General features: G+C 40.4%; 2 long non-coding RNA genes across 2 annotated transcripts in view; one reads left to right on the top strand and one right to left on the bottom strand.

The window, feature by feature from the left end:
- The window catches only part of LOC130540758 (uncharacterized), a 259,873-nt gene that overhangs the window by 8,452 nt on the left and 235,279 nt on the right, over positions 1-16,142 (bottom strand). The window lies entirely within an intron of this gene.
- The window catches only part of LOC129393608 (uncharacterized), a 239,158-nt gene that overhangs the window by 145,828 nt on the left and 77,188 nt on the right, over positions 1-16,142 (top strand). The gene's annotated exons all lie outside the window — the stretch shown is intronic.

Raw genomic sequence — 16,142 nt, 5'->3', positions numbered from 1 at the left:
TTGCATAGGCCTGAGAGGGGTGGGTGTGTTAGGCAGGTTGAGGAAAGTGCTGAGGATGATGATTTTCTGTCTGATACCACAGGAGGCTGCAGGGGTTGCAGGGAGACCCCCCTGGTTCAGAAGGTCTCAGGGAGAATGTAGCAAAGGCTCAGTGTTCAGCAAGAGCTTGGGGAGGCCTTGGCAGTGCAAGGTGGGGGTCACCGGGGTGCAGGCAGAGAGAGGCTGGTGCATGGGTTACACACTGCTGCATGGAGCTGCAGGGCCTGCAGCTGTGACTTTTGTCAGAATAAGCAGTGATCAGGCAGACCAAGGACACCCTGCCAGAAGCCAGAGGAGCTCTGGAACTCCAGGAACCTCTGTACTCCAGAGCCACAAGGCCATGAGAGTTCTCTTTCCGCTGTTCAACCCAATATAGGAGAGATTGAGCAATTATCCCGGATTAGAGAAAACCAAGTACATAGTCTCCCCACTAAAACCATATAAAATTTACATTTTCTTTGTATTTGAGTTGTAGCATGAACAATATTGCAACTCTGTTAGGCTAGTTTATACATAAAGGGGAATTTACTGATTCACAGAATCCAATAGGTTGTAGAGGATGTAGCGGTTGTAAGTTATGAGAAGGTGCAGTCTCACCTGGAGGCAGGGGCTCTGCTTTCTGTCTTCACTAACCTCTGCTTTGTGCTGCATCTCAGCTTCTTTCTTTCTCACTACTGACCAGTTCCTTCATGTGGGGAAGTTTTATACTCTATATTTCAACCATTAGAGAAAGAGAGACTTCCCTCAAGTTTATTTGTTTGTTTTGGCCTCAAGTTCAAACTCTCAGGGAATGATTATATTGGCTGTGTTGCAGTCAGGTGTCTTACTCTTGCGCATCTGTGAGAAGATCATCCGTGTTTTGATCATTCTTCTCTCTGGGAACATAATGAATTCACTGTGTTTCCTTTTTTCTCCTTCTCCTTCCTCTCCTTCTCCCCCTCCCCAACCCTCATCCTCAACGTATCTCTTTCTTTTCCTGTATCAGGAGCAACTTGATGAGGGGTGACCCATGCTTTAGTTCCTGGGTTCAGTAAATGTTCAGAACAATCAGTTGTAGCCTGGGGATGGAATTTTCCACACCTCCTTCCCTCTTGGGTCAATTGCCTACTCCTAAACCAACAAACTATGGTCAGTGTGGTCAGGGGTTTAGGGATACAAGGTGGTTCATGGTGTCCATGTGACTGAGGGAGAGTTCCCAAGAGAAAGGTTGAGTGAGGGTATCTCAGTCTGTCTGGACTGCCATAACAGACTATCATACATTGGGCAGCTTAAACAACAAACATTTATTTCTCACAGTTCTAAAGGATAGGAAGTTGTAGAAAAGGGTACTGGTAGGTTCTGGTGAGGGCCTTCTTCCTGGTTTGCAGATAGCCATCTTCTTGCTATATCCTCATGTGTCAAGGGGCGAGAGAAAGAGAGAGAGAGAACTCTTCTCTTCTAAGTGTACTAATCCCATAATCAGGGTTCCATCCCTGTGACCTAATCACCTCCAAATGGCCCACCTCCAAGTACCATTACAATAGGGATTAGGGATTCAACATATGAAGTTTAGGGGGACACAAACATTCAGTTAATAGCATTTGGTGATGTTAAAAGCAAGTCCCAGTAATATACAATATGACATCAATCCTCTGCCAAGACATTCAGGACACCCCAGGACATTCGGGTTTCTTACGATTGTAGGGGAGGAAAAGGTTCATGGCTGAGGTCGCTATAACAAAAGGCAGATTAACAAAATGAAACCATACACATTTATTTTACTATTGTATTTTTATTTTTTGAGATGGAGATTCGTTCTTGTTGTCCAGGCTGGAGTGCAATGGCACGATCTTGGCTCACTGCAACCTCCGCCTCCCATGTTCAAGTGATTCTCCTGCCTCAGCTTTCTGAGTAGCTACAGGCATGTGTCACGACATCCGGCTAATTTTGTATTTTTAGTAGAGATGAGGTTTCTCCATGTTGGTCAGGCTGGTCTTTAACTCCCGACCTCAGGTGATCCACCTGCCTCAGCCTCCCAAAGTGCTGGGATTACAGGCGTGAGCCGCTGTGCCCGGCTGCGAATTTATTTTTTATGATTTTGTGTGACGTGGGAGCCTTCATAAAGAAATGAAGACCCAAAGAAACAGGTCAACTTGTGTATTTTCATGCATAGGCTTTCTGAAGAGTGGTCAGTCATGGAGAAGTATGATTGGAGGAGAAAAGAATATGATCTAATAGTAAAAGCCAGGGGAATCTTAGCAAGTCCTGTTTTTTCTGATTCTTCTTGGTGTCTCTGTGTCTTTGGCTCCTTTCCCTTGGGTATAGGGAGGGCTTCTCTTGAATGAGAGTCTTATGACCTCCCTTAGGGAAGAAGGATGAAGGGATGGTAGGAAGGGCATTCCTGCTTCTGTTTTCTCAAGGGCTGATGCGCCATCTTTTTGGGTAACGTGTTTTAAATCCTATCAGGAGGGATGGAATGGTGAGTGGCTTACTCAGAGAAGTCCACAGTAATCCTACCAGTCTCCAAGATGGCCCCAATGGTCCTTCACACATGTAGTTTTATCCCAGGCTGAATCCAAGCTGGCGTGTGTGATTAATCGAAATTGAGCACAGCCGAGGTGGTGGCATGTGGCTTCCAGGGCAGGTCTTAGGGGGCTTTGTGGTTTCCAGTTGCTTTTACAGGTCCCTTACTATTGCTGTGAGCACAGTCAAGCAGCCCTGTGAGGGGCTCATGTGGAGAGGAACCGTGGCCTTCTACTGACAGCCAGCAGCCCCTTGCCAGTCATGGGAGTGGGCCATCTTGGAGCAGACCCTCTGATTAAGGCTTCAGTTAATTCCAGCTTTGTCTAACACCTGACTGCAATTTCATGAACAGCTTTTTCAAGCCAAACTACCCAGCCAAGTAGCTTCCAAATTCCTGACCCAGAGAAACAAGTTGTCAAAGATAAGAAATATTTACTGTTGTTTTAAGCTTCTAAGTTTTGGGTAATTTATTATGCATGGTTAAATTAATTTTTGTACATTCCCAAATCAGGCAAGTCAGGGTAAACTTTCTCATCCTTCAGTAGCCATGCATAGTGCCCATCTAATGTGACTCAAATAGAGAGGAAATGGGCAGAATCTTCCACATTCTTTTCTTTGGATCACATAGGTATTCTTTTAAAAAAGATAAAGGAGAAAGAATACAGGAAACAAATAACATCTGATGTGTATTTTACCTAGTTTGCTAATATCACTAGAACGCTAAGAAAGGAAATGTCATAGCATAGCACATTGAAGAAAAAAAAAGACACTAAAAAAGTATTCAGAATATCTGAATTTTCATCCCAACTCTTGGCCAAGTCATTAAGCTTTTTCTGCTCCAACCTTCCTGGGTTGCTAAAGGATCACATGAGATAATGAACACGGAAGCTCTCTAAAACTTTTACCACCTTGCAAATATCACATAGTCATTGTTCGAATCATGAGGACAAAGGGTGTGAATGTGGGTTAGAACTGGAAACTGAGAGGAAGAAATAAGAGAAAACCTGTTCATTTCCTTCTCTAATAAAAATAATAAATTTCCTGATAATAGAAAAATACTTTTAGTCAATGTTGAATATTAACTTAATATTGTTTGGGAACATTTCTGTGTGTAGGAAACCTTGAAATAAGATCTCCATTTGGCCCATGAATTACAGAGTTGCTAATAAGCAGATTCCTAATAATTCTCTCTCCAGGCATTCTCCTGACATCCCGTAGCTGTGCGATTGTAGGGGGATCTGAGAGTTGCAGCTCCCGCCAGGGCTGTGCCACCCACTGATATATAACCTGCTGGAAGGTGTTATCTGTATCAGTCTTCCCATAGAGACCCCATACCTCAGCAGGTATATTTCATGAGTGAAGGTACAACTGATGAATCTTCTAATTTTATAGTCTGAAATGGGATGATACAATGCTAGATTTATAGATATTGTTTCATTGTGTGCAACACTCACGTTTCTTATTCCCATCTGGTGTGAAGAAAAGAAATTTGCTTTCCCTTTATCGTGTCATGCTGTTAAATGTACATTGCTTAAGATCTTGAGGAGTGGAAGCATAGCTATCCACCAGCATAAAAGACGTGGTGCTGTGGGCGATAGTTTAATGCAAGCAGAGCTTAACCAAAAGCATTTTATTGCCATTGCAGTTATTTTTTATTTTGGAAGGGGAATATAAACCTTTATGTCCCGTTTTATTAACAAAACCTGCCCTCAAATTAGGATGAGCTTTTTTAGATATGCAGTTGTCTGTCGATTCTTCCTCAAATTTCATGCTACTAAATGTGCAGACTGCTCCATTGTTGTAGAGCTTTAGAAATTTTCTGCCCAAGGAGTGCATTTTCAATTGCAGCCTTATCAGGTGATCTTCCTATGGCCATGCAAAATGGCTTCTTACAGATTTTAAGGCATTGAAAATAGAAGCTTCTCTCTTCTAAAACCAGAACCAAAAGTTCCTGCCTGTACCTGATAGAGACTGCCCTTTCTGACTTTCCAAATCCCATATAAAGAACATGTCCCCATGTATGCTCTTATATTTAGCATGCTCCCATTAATGTGTCACTTCTCTTATGGAAGAACAATTAGGCATTCATCTCGTTAAAACAGAAGAGAAACATAAAAACATGAGTGTCACAAAGGAGATGAGAGAGTAAAAATACAAGAAAAAGAATGTGTCTGTGTTATTCAAAATCATGACATTCAAATAATACTAGTCTTTATATAAGGCCTTGGGGGAAAAAAAGGAGAAGGCAATGCAAAATGAATTTCTAAAATAAATTTGTGAAGGAGTGATATCTATCACAGAGCAGATCCTCTTTTAAGGATTGGCAAACATAAATATTTAAATAGGCAAAAACTTACTCATTTTTTTTATTTTTTATGTTTTCTTCTGAGACAGAGTCTCTCACTGTCACCCAAGCTGGAGTGCAGTGGCACAATCTTGGCTCATTGCATCCTCCAGCTCCCATGTTCAAGTGATTCTCCTGCCTCAGCCTCTTGAGCTGCTGGGATTACAGCCTGCCACCACACCTGGCTATTTTTTATTTTGTATTTTCAGTACAAATGGAGTTTCAGCATGTTGGCCAGGCTGGTCTCAAACTCCTGACCTTAAGTATCCACTCACCTCGGCCTCTCAAAGTGTTGGGATTATAGGCATGAGCCACCACACCCAGCCCATCTTATTTTTAATAAACCACTAAATATGTTCTTTATATATATGTATATATATGTTTATGTATTAAGATAAATAATGTCTTCATTACAGAAAGAAATTGAAGTGCCTGTTTCTTAATTACATTAAGAAAGAATCTGGTTCCCCTTGAATATTGGTGTATATTTCCCTTGAATATTGGTGTATATTTACCTTCAACCAAAAATATTTACCTATTAATTACAAAAGACTTTTGAAAGATCTCAAAGTGATGATAGGAAGAGGAAAATAAATATGTAGTAGAGAGATGTAAGGAAGAAAAATAATAATGGCTAAGGCTGGCAGTTATTCAGCACTTATTTTGTGCCGGGCACATTTATGTATTTATGTGTTATCTCATTTAATACAAATGGTCTTATTTCAATGTCACTACTATTTTCACAGGGTTCCAATTGGATAGACAGAGAAACAGACACTCATGATTAAGATGCTTGATGAATAATGATAAAATGAACTGGGTGAAATCATAGTGACTTGGGAGATAGAGGGGACTGCAGGGTCAGAGGAGGCTTCTTTTAGGAGGTGACATTTGGAGAGAGTGACTGGGGAGAGAATGGCATGAAATGGGGTTGGGCTGGACATTGAATAAGTAGCTGCCTCTTCCTCAGATGGTGAACATCTTTCCATCTCTAAAAGCAGGGCTATGCATTTTACTGGCTGCATAATGTTCTACTTAATACTTGTGACATGACTTCTTATCTCTTATTTTTGAGCACTTAATTCCATGTTTTGCTGCTATAAACAGTGCTATAGGGAACTGCCATGTTCACACATCCTGAGCCCTCCAGATTATTTCCCTTAGATAAATCCCCAGAAGTAAGATTTTGGAGTCAAAGTGCACAGGCCTTTACCATTTTACCCCACAATTCTATACAGCCCTATGTGACTTGCCATGGCAGTGGCAGGACTGAAACCCAAGGCTGTTTGACACAAGCCAAGGTTCCGAACACTAGAAGGCTCCTGTAATCCCATCGGGAGCCCCTCCACTTTACCTTTAAAGAGAAGCCCCTTCTCTTTACCTTTAAATATTTGCCAACCTAGAAATTTAGGAATTTCACAAGTTCTTATCAGTTCTCTTTCCACATGTTCAATACTGAAGTTATAAGTTATTATCTTCTTCAACAACCCAAAATAAAAAAAAAAATCCTACCTCCTGTTTTGTATTCTTGTTTATTTCATTGTTATCACCATCCTCCTGGTCACTGAGACTGGGGATCTTACTGGATTGTCCCCCTTTTTCGGTTTTCTTTTCTTTCTTTCTTTCTTCTTTGTTTCTTTCTTTCTTTGTTTCTTTCTTTCTTTCTTTCTTTCTTTCTTTCTCTCTCTCTCTCTTTCTTTCTTTTTTTTTTTTTGAGACAGAGTCTTGCTCTGTCACCCAGGCTGGTGTGCAGTGTCACAATCTTGGCTCATTGCAACCTCTGCCTCCTAGGTTCAAGCAATTCTCCTGCCTCAGCCTCCCAAGTAGCTGCCATTACAGGCACACACCACCACACCCAGCTAATTTTTTGTATTTTTAATACAGACATGGTTTCACCATGTTGATCAGGCTGGTCTCAAACTCCTGACCTGAGGTGATCCTCCTGCCTTGGCCTCCCAAAGTGCTGGGATTATACACGTGAGCCACTGCGCCTGGCCTATCCCCTCCTTTTCACCAACCACATCCCATCAGCCATCACACCTTTTCCACTCTACCTCCTCTTTCTGGGATCTGACCCTCCCCTCCAGCTGCACCACCACTGACTCCCTGCTGGTCCTTTCGTCTTTCATATATTCTACCTTCAATGTTTCTTGGAGTCTAGTATTGCCAACCTTCACAGAGGCTCTGAGGGATCTTTGTAAGAGGAAATATGTGGAAAATATCATGTGAAACCCCAGGTTAAACTCTTGGCATGCTCCTTGCTACCACAATCTGTACACTATTAAGAGGACGATGCCGTCACGTGGTATGCGGGTCCCCCACAATCTTGCCCATCTGCCTTCAACCTCCCTGTCTCACTCCTTCCATGACAACCCCTGCAGTGCTGCCAGTCCCCAGGGGGTCTAGGCTGTGCTTGTTTTCTGATTTTGCTCTGCCTGGTGCGTCTTTCCTTCTTTAAGATGTGTCTTATTTTCTCCTGTGTGATATCTTCACTAGCCTCCAGGGTCATTGCCTGGCAACTTGCCCTGTATTAGTCAGTTCTTGCATTGCTATAAAATAATACGTGAGACTGGGTAATTTATAAAGAAAAGGGGTTTAATTGGCTCACAGTTCTGCAGGCTGTACAGGAAGCATGGTAGCATCTGCTTCTGGGAGGCCTCATGGAGGAAGGCAAAGCGGGAGCAGGCATCTTGCATGGCAGGAGCAGGACCAAGAGAGAGCAAGGTGGGAGGTACCACACATTTTGAAACAACCGAATCTCACAAGAACTCACTATTGCAACTACAGCACCAAGTGGCGATGGTGCTAAACCATGAGAAACTGGCCCCCTGATCCAGTCACCTCCGGCCAGGCCCCACCTCCCACACTGGGGATTATAATTTGACATGGGATTTGGGTGGGGACACAGATCCAAGCCATCTCACCCCCTTCGTGCCTCGTGCACAGCACCATCAGAGAAACATGAGAGAAATTTTCTTTCCTGGAGGCCAAATGGCAAACCTGAGTCTGGGTGGTGTGCAGAAGAAATACATTGGAATTCTCTTAGTAAATGTATCAGGTGGGGGTAACAAAAGTACCTGCAGTATGAGGTGGTTGTGACAGAACGCGTGTAAAGCCCTTAGATCCATGCCTGGCTCACCATAAGCACTCCGTTTGTGCTAATTATTGTGGTTGTCATTGTTATTATCCATTCAAAAAGCATTTCTGGTCCAATGGATATTGTAATAAGAGAAAAGCACAAATTTACAGTGAGCTAATGAGTGAGTAACAAAAAGATGTAGAATAAAAGGAGGGCTGTTTCTTTCCCAAAGGATATCAAATGGTGCTGCTGTGCCTTAATATGGAAATGATATTTAGGTGTCTGAGATGATAGAATAATAATAATTATCCTTATTGTGATGATGATGATAGTAATAATAATAATAATAAGCCTGATAGTTATTCAGTGCTTCCTTTTGTACAAGGCTTTATCAGACTAAGTATTTTGTATGAATTATTTCATTTAATTTCCACAAAAACCTCTCAGGGCAAGCATTTTTATCTCCTTTTGACAGATGAAAACCTTTGAAACAGAGGAAGGTCAATTTCCTTGCCCAAGCTTCTACAGTTGGAAAATTGTGGGACCAGGGTTTGAACAAGGTGTAATTCATTGTGATTTCACTAAGACCTGGACACACCTGTGCTTGACCTTGGATTTAACCCTCTGTTGGAACTTTATCCACAGTTTGCATGTGAAAAGATCCTCCCCTTTGAAGGCTGACAAAAGACACCCTTAACTCACATCTCCTAGTTGATGAGAATCAGAAATCGTCTCCTGCGTTATCATCCACGTGCAAATTGAAAAATGCTTTCGAATATGATAGCGACAAATAAAGAACTTGCCAGAATTCAAAGATCAGCTACCTATGGGCTTTAAAATTCCTTTGTGATTTGGGGACCTGTATTTGCTTTGGAGTGGACTTGTGTAGGTAGAGGGGGAAGACGTGGAAGTGTCCTCTCTGCAGGCTTTGCATTCAGTAGGTGCTGAGTAAAGGAAAAATGGGGAGTGAAGCTTATATTTTAGAGGTGTTATTCAGTAGCATTAAAAAGACCCAGGATATTGGGAACACCATGTTGATGCTTAATAATATATCTACATGTTAATATATTATTAAGACTTTATAGTCTATTTCCAAAAGACTATAAAGTGTGCTATAGTGGAAACAGTAAAAAGGAAAAAAAAACTTATATATTACAATGTAAGTTTTCACTCTTTTCTATACTCATTAACTGTTTATATTATTAATGAACTGAGTAATTGATAATGCAGCTTCTACAATTTGTATGCCTATTACAGACATGCTTGGGAAATATATCTGCTCTCTACTGTGTATCATTGGAAGGTCAAGTTTCCCAGATAAACTGTCCATGGACACATACCAGTTCTTCAGAATTGTGGAATCTCATCTCTCTTCAAATCTCACCCAAATAATGTTCCCACAGTTGGATTAGCACGGAACCCCACAGCTGGTCAGTGAGGATATGTGTGCTTAAAAGAGGCTTTTAATTTTGACCTTTAAGTCAAAATAATAATGTCATTTCATTTAGATAATTTAGGTCTCTTTTGCTGAATCCATCCAAGATCTTTTTATTCACTAGAGTCCCTGAGTAACTGAAGACCAGTGTTTAATGAGAGTGGAGATGGAGTGAGGTGCAGGCATTGAGAACAGGTGCATAAACAACTGTCTGCTGTAGCAGAAGGAGTTAATTCTGTTTGGAAAGTGTGAATGAGATGCTGGGCATTTGGACTTTTCTATTTTTTGGTTCTTGCAAATAATGCTGCTTTATACATTCCTTACATTTCTTTTGGTAGATATTTTTGTTGGGTTTATACCTACAAGTAGAATTACTAGGTCACAGAACAGGTATATGTTGAGCTTTAGAAGATACTGCCAAACAGTTTTCTAAATTCCTTGTACCCATTTAAATGCACCAATGATGATTCCAGTTGTTTCCAATCCTTGCAACACTTGGTATTTTCTTTTTCGCTTTTGCCATTTGCCATTAATTTTGCCAGTGCTTTTATCTTATTGTTTTAATTGCTATTTCATCGATAACTAGTGAGGTTGCTCACCTTTTCAAATGCTTACTGACCACTTCGATGTCATATTTTATAAAATGTTTGAATACATCTTCTGACGATTATTTACAAATTGGGCTCTTGGTCTTTTTCTCACTGTTTTTTAGAAGCTGTTTATAGTTTGTAGATATGAATCCTTTGCCAGGCATATGGATTAAAAATAACTTTGCCCTGGGTAGGGCTTGTCTTTTTACTCTCTTAGTAATGTTTTTTGATTAACAGAAGTTCCCAATTTTATGAAATAGAATTTATTGTTTTTTTGTTTGCAATCTACTTAGAATAAAATGTTATGTATGTCATGAGATAAGAATAACATTCTTTTTTTCACTTTCAGTTTTGAAGCATATTTTCTCTAGTTATAGCATTGCAGATTGGCAGTTCCCCCCACCCTGCCCCCTTTCAACACTTTAAAAATGTCATTTCATCGTCTCTTGAACATAGTTTCAGTTGAAAAGTCAGCCATTGGTCTTATTATTGCTCTTTGAATGAACCGTTCCTCACTGACTTCAGTTTTCAGCAGTTTTACTCTGATGTGCCTAGGTGTGGTTTTCTTTGTATTTATATTGCTTGACATTGGTAGAGCCTCTAGAATCTTTATGTGTCTGTGGTTTTATGTCTTTTGTCAGTTTTGCAAAATTCATAGTCTGTCTTCACATACTGCTTCTGACACATTATTTCTTTCCTCTCTTTGGAGACTAACACTTGTCAGATTTTTTTAAATGGTGTCTGGTATATCTCTTGTAGTCTTTTCAGTTATGGCCTTTTTTGTACTTGCAATTGCTTATTTCTCTCTGTGATTTCAGCTGGATATTTTCTATTGGTCCATTTCCAGTTCACTAATTCTTTCTCATACCATGTTTAACCTGTTGTTTAACACATCCATCAATTTTTTAAATTTAGGTTATTTTATTTTTGATTTCCATAATTCCCATTTGATTCTTTTTATGCATTATAGCTATCTGGTGAAGTTCACCATCTCACCATCTATTTACTTGAATAATAATCACAGGTATTCTAAAATCCATGTTTGATAACTCGAATTTCTGGGCACCTAACAGTGTTGTTATTGTTTTCAACCTCTGTTGGATTTTGGTCATTTAATCTTTTTGCATATCTGGACATTTTTCTGTGGGTTCCTCTTCCCCTTAGTTTTTGGTTATTTTATTTTCTTGCATACTTAGGGTTTTTAAAAATAAGTCTTTTATCTACTAGAAACGTATTTGTTTCCTCATCAGTGGAAATGTAAGTATGTAATTACAATCTCCACTCTGCTTCACTCAGCCTTTCTCCCTTTGTATCTCTTTGCTATTAGTCAAACACAAGTTTACTTTGTCCCACAAACTCTAAGGTTACACCTCAAACTCTATGAATTTGAACATTTCTCTTTAGCTTTGAGATGAGGTAGGTGAACTACCTCCTATTTCTCCCTGGGGGTGGAGAAGGAAAATGTCACAACACTTGAACAGCATTTTCCAATGAAATTCTCTTTTCAAGCTCAAACTCCCTTCTTGGCCTTAATAAACACCTTTATAAATAGTTTATCACCTCAGTTTGGAATGAAAGTGTAATGGCACTTATTGTCTTGGGGCCTCAGTTGAAACAGACAAAAGTTCCCTTTTGGTAACTGGTTATAATTTGTAATAATATCATCATTTTTCTTGATATAAAAACATGAATATTAATTTAAAATGCTTGATTTTATAATTGTTTACAATTACAATCAATCCATAAAAATTAGAAAAATTGTTGGTCTGTGTTTGCCCATGAAGCAGGTAGTCCACAGCTTACTGAAAGTTTGAAAAATACTGCTCTAAATTTTTTGTCATTGGACATAATCACACAATTTACCTGCTAAGAATCAAAACTACTTAATTTTTGACCCATTGTGGTCATCTGCTTTTGGATGTATTGAATTTATGATATCCAGATGACGTCAATATCTAATAGTAATAGACAGTTAGAATTATGGGTCTAGACCTCAGAGATTAGAATATTATGAATATATAGAAGAAACTATAGCAATGACTGAGATGCTTAGGTAAAGGATGGCAAATGAAAACAAAGTGGAAGCCAGAATATGTAAGACTCAGGTGAAAGTAAGCTGATGGCCTTAGGACTTTAGTTATGATGAAGAAGACTTACTCCTCCAGGGGTTCCTTTATCCTGAAGTATACAAATAACTTTATGTTTGTGTACCCTTATCATTCTGGTTGCATTCTTTAAGTCCATGTCCAAGACTTTCTAGACCTCCCCCTCCCCTCTGCATGTGTGTGTGTGTGTGTGTGTGCATGTGTGTGTGTATACATATACATATGTGTGTGTGTGTGTGTGTGTAGTTTGGCTCTGTGGCTCCACCCAAATCTCATTTCGAATTGCAGTTCCCGATGTTGGGTGGCGACCTGGTGGGAGGTGATTGGATTTCCCCCTTGCTGTTCTTGTGATAGCTAGTGAGTTCTCACGAGATCCGGTGATTTAAAAGTGTGTGGCACTTCCCCCTTTGTGCACGCACTCTCTCTCTCTGCTGCTCTGCCATGGTGAGACGTACTTGCTACCCCTTTGCCTTCTGCCATGATTGTAAGTTTCCTGAGGCCTCCTAGCCATGCTTCCTGTATAGCCTGTGGAAATGTGAGTCAATTAAAAACCTATTTTCTTCATAAATTATCCAATCTGAGATAGTTCTTTGTAGCAATGTGAGAACGGCCGAATACACACACACACACACACACACACACACACACACACACACACACACACACACAAACACTTAAAACCAAAGAAGAGCAGAGTTTGAGTTAGTTTAAACCCATTTGTATGTGCATGTGTGTGTGCCTGTGTGTGCATGCATCCATGTACGTGTGTGTGCATGTGTGTATACACGCATGTGTGTGTGAAGTGGCAGTGTCCTGACCCTGTGGCTCGTGATAATAATGACATAGTGATAGAACAATGATGATGATTGTGGAACATAAAAGACATTTTAGCTAAACTAAGCCCTTTTTTCTTCCTGCAGAGGCAAAGTTCTGCATCTTCTTTTGCCCGTCACCCTTGCTGATGTCTCATGTATCTTAAACTATCATCACTTCGGCATTCTATCATGGCTACATGCCATTAGCATCCTGTTCCATAGCACTCTTGGAGCATCTTGACTGCCCTGTGAATTGACCCAGCAATTATGGCCAAATGCCTTAGGAATGGTCCTGTATATTATAAACACATCAATGTGCATGCTGATGTGATAATGCTAAAATTACACTTTCTCGCTTTCAGTAGCTTCCAGAAAGTCACTTACAAAGGGATGCTTCCTGTTCTAAGGTGAAACTCCTCAATCACCAGTCCCTGCAATGTCTGGGGCCCTGGGAGCTAGACAGATTGGAGCCCAGAGGAATGATATCCTTGCCTTGGTCTTAGATTTTGCTAATTCTGTGAGAGACATTAGCACAATATTATTAGAATCCTCCAAGATCCTTCTACCCGTTGAATTGACACTATTTATGTCAGCAGATTCCTTTAGTATAAAGGCTTCTAGGATAAAGGCTTTCACTTGCTGCAGATGCAGGGTGACCACTCACATGTACTTAAAGGGTTACAGTGCAGAAATAAAGAAGAGTCGAAAATCCCCATCTCCACCTTTCACTCCCCATTGATATGATGGTCCCAGCTCCCTGCAAATTGACTACTTGTCCTCTCTCTGATGACATCAGTATCACTCAAGCACTGTCAACACTTCAGTTTGGTAGTGTCTGTGGGCTAGAGTATGTCTTGGGAGTTTAAAGAAATAAGAAGTCAAATCCCAAAGGAATACTCCTTTTTGCTAGAGACTGATATATTTTGGAAAGCATGTAGGAGAGTTCACTGGAGTCTTTGCCTAGAGTTTCAGAATTTTAATAAACAATATTCCTTTGTTTTTATACCACTGGTGGTATTTCTCTACCACATACTTGATTCTTACCAGTGGTGGAAACACACAATGGCTGTCCTAACACTACATATGTCCATGGAGCTGGTGAGGCTGTTCAGTTAATTCTGTGTTTGCAGCTTTGACAAGGTTATGCAGGGAAAGACTGAATTTCTCTGGGCTGTAGATTTTTCTTTTCTTTAAAACAAAAGACAGTGAAAGCATGAGGGAACAAAGAGACAGATTCTGTCTCTCTTTTGTTCACACATTCATTCATCAAACATTTAAAGAGTGGGTAGGGAGTATGTGAATAAGATACAGATCAGTCCACCAAAACTTCATAGTAGAGTAAGAGAGGCTCATAAACAATGGACTTTTACATATCGGGCAAATCTGTAGTGGGACTATTACAGTCTGCCAAAGATCACACTTTCAGGAGTACATTCTGCTTAGGAAGGCATTTGGGTCTCCCCAAAGAAGAGATTAATTTGGCTAGCCCTTGAACAATGAAACAATGAGTATAATTTGATCCAGTGGGGTTGCAAGAAAGCAAAAAAAAAAAAAAAAAAAAAAAAAAAAAAAAAAAAAAAAGTGAAGATTTATGCATGTTTAAGGAATTGTGGACACAGATTTTGCTATACAGACTGTATGGGCGACAGAGACTTTCAGTGGGTGGAAGATGAGAGCATGTGGCACAAGGTCATTAAGGACACTGAACACCATGCTAAAGTGTTTGAGAGAATGAAAAGTAAAGTGATTTTTTTTCTCTTAAGTTTGAAAACAATACGACAGGCACAAATGCTATAAACCAAGATCATTCCTTAAAAGACAATAATTCTTTGTTGGATAATCTCCTAATGAAAAATAAAGAAAAAGAAATAATGTATCACATTGTCTGTCTCCAGTACACCGTGGGATCCTAGAGTAAGTCTCCTTATTGCAGTGTTGGCCTCATCTGTTCATGTTTACCTCTGTGACTGGTATTTGGATTGGCTCTTGAACCACCCTGGCATTGCTTCATCTTTCCAGACAGCTGCTCTTTTGAAGCATCTTTGCAAGAGATGCTTCTCTACTTACCTAGACAGAGAATACACTTGTCAATCAAAACATAAATAGCACGCAAGCAACCTGCATGTCCAGAGGTTGGAGGAGAGACAGGGCTACTTTCTCACTGAGGACCTGCCAAGTGTGGAATGATTGGGCTTTTTGTGATCCCTCTGAAATCGCAGACAGGGACCCCAGCATGAACACCTCTGCTTCTGCCCTCCGTCTTTTATACCCATCTTTTACTATTTTTAATAAGAAAACTCTGAAGGGCTTCCATAGACTACAAAATTACACCACAGTTTTTTACCTGCTTTGTGGAGGCAACTGACTGTGATTTTTTCCCATTGCCTAGCATTCTTCTATATTAGCATTGGAATTTTTTTTTTTGGCCTCTCCCTCTACAAATGGCCAGGCCTGAAGTTACTCATTATTCAAATGAGTTTTTGATTCAACAATAGAGTTTCTTGGGGTGTGAGAGATGATCTCTGAGGACAGTCAGTGGGTGGCTTCTATTCACAGTGTTGGAATCAGAGTTGTTTTGCATGCCAAGGGGGAGATTGATCCTGGGAGCTTATGCAAAAGCTTCAATAGGGCTTATACTGGTCCAGTCACATTTCTTAGAATGCCTGGGATGATGTGAGTGTGACTCTTTCTGGGCTTCATCCACTCTCTCCCTTTTCAAAGAATGACTGGCTTGCAGAGAGATTTGGCAAAGCAGGGGACATGGAGCACCACTGGGACCAAAGGGTTTCTGGTTCCTATTTGTTTTCCTGTCAGGTGTTGCTGGGAGATCCGTTCCCTCCAAACTACTGCCAACGATGTGAACTCTAGTAATTTGGTAGGGCAAATAAATTACTGGCAAATCCAGCACAGCAAATTGTGGGCTAATAGCAAAAGCCCGAGATGACTCTGTTAATGGCTCTTGCACAGCCTTTTGTCAACTGAGGGAGGAGTCACATCTGAATCCTGAGAAGTTGCACTTGGGGCAGGGCCAGAAAGTCCAGGGAAATTGCAGAAGATGAAGATTTTGTTTCCACCCTGAGAATTGTTTGTTTTTTTCTTTTTTTTCCAAAAATGAAAAAAAAAACAAACCAAAAAACCAAAACCTAGGCCCAGTGTCTTTTATGGAAAACAAAATGATACGATTGGACATTCAGGCCGGGCATGGTGGCTCATGCCTGTAATCTGAGCTCTTT

The sequence above is a fragment of the Pan paniscus genome, chromosome 14 (genome assembly GCF_029289425.2).
Source record: "Pan paniscus chromosome 14, NHGRI_mPanPan1-v2.0_pri, whole genome shotgun sequence".
NCBI lineage: Eukaryota > Metazoa > Chordata > Mammalia > Primates > Hominidae > Pan > Pan paniscus.
This window is presented reverse-complemented; position numbering and strand designations above follow the sequence as displayed.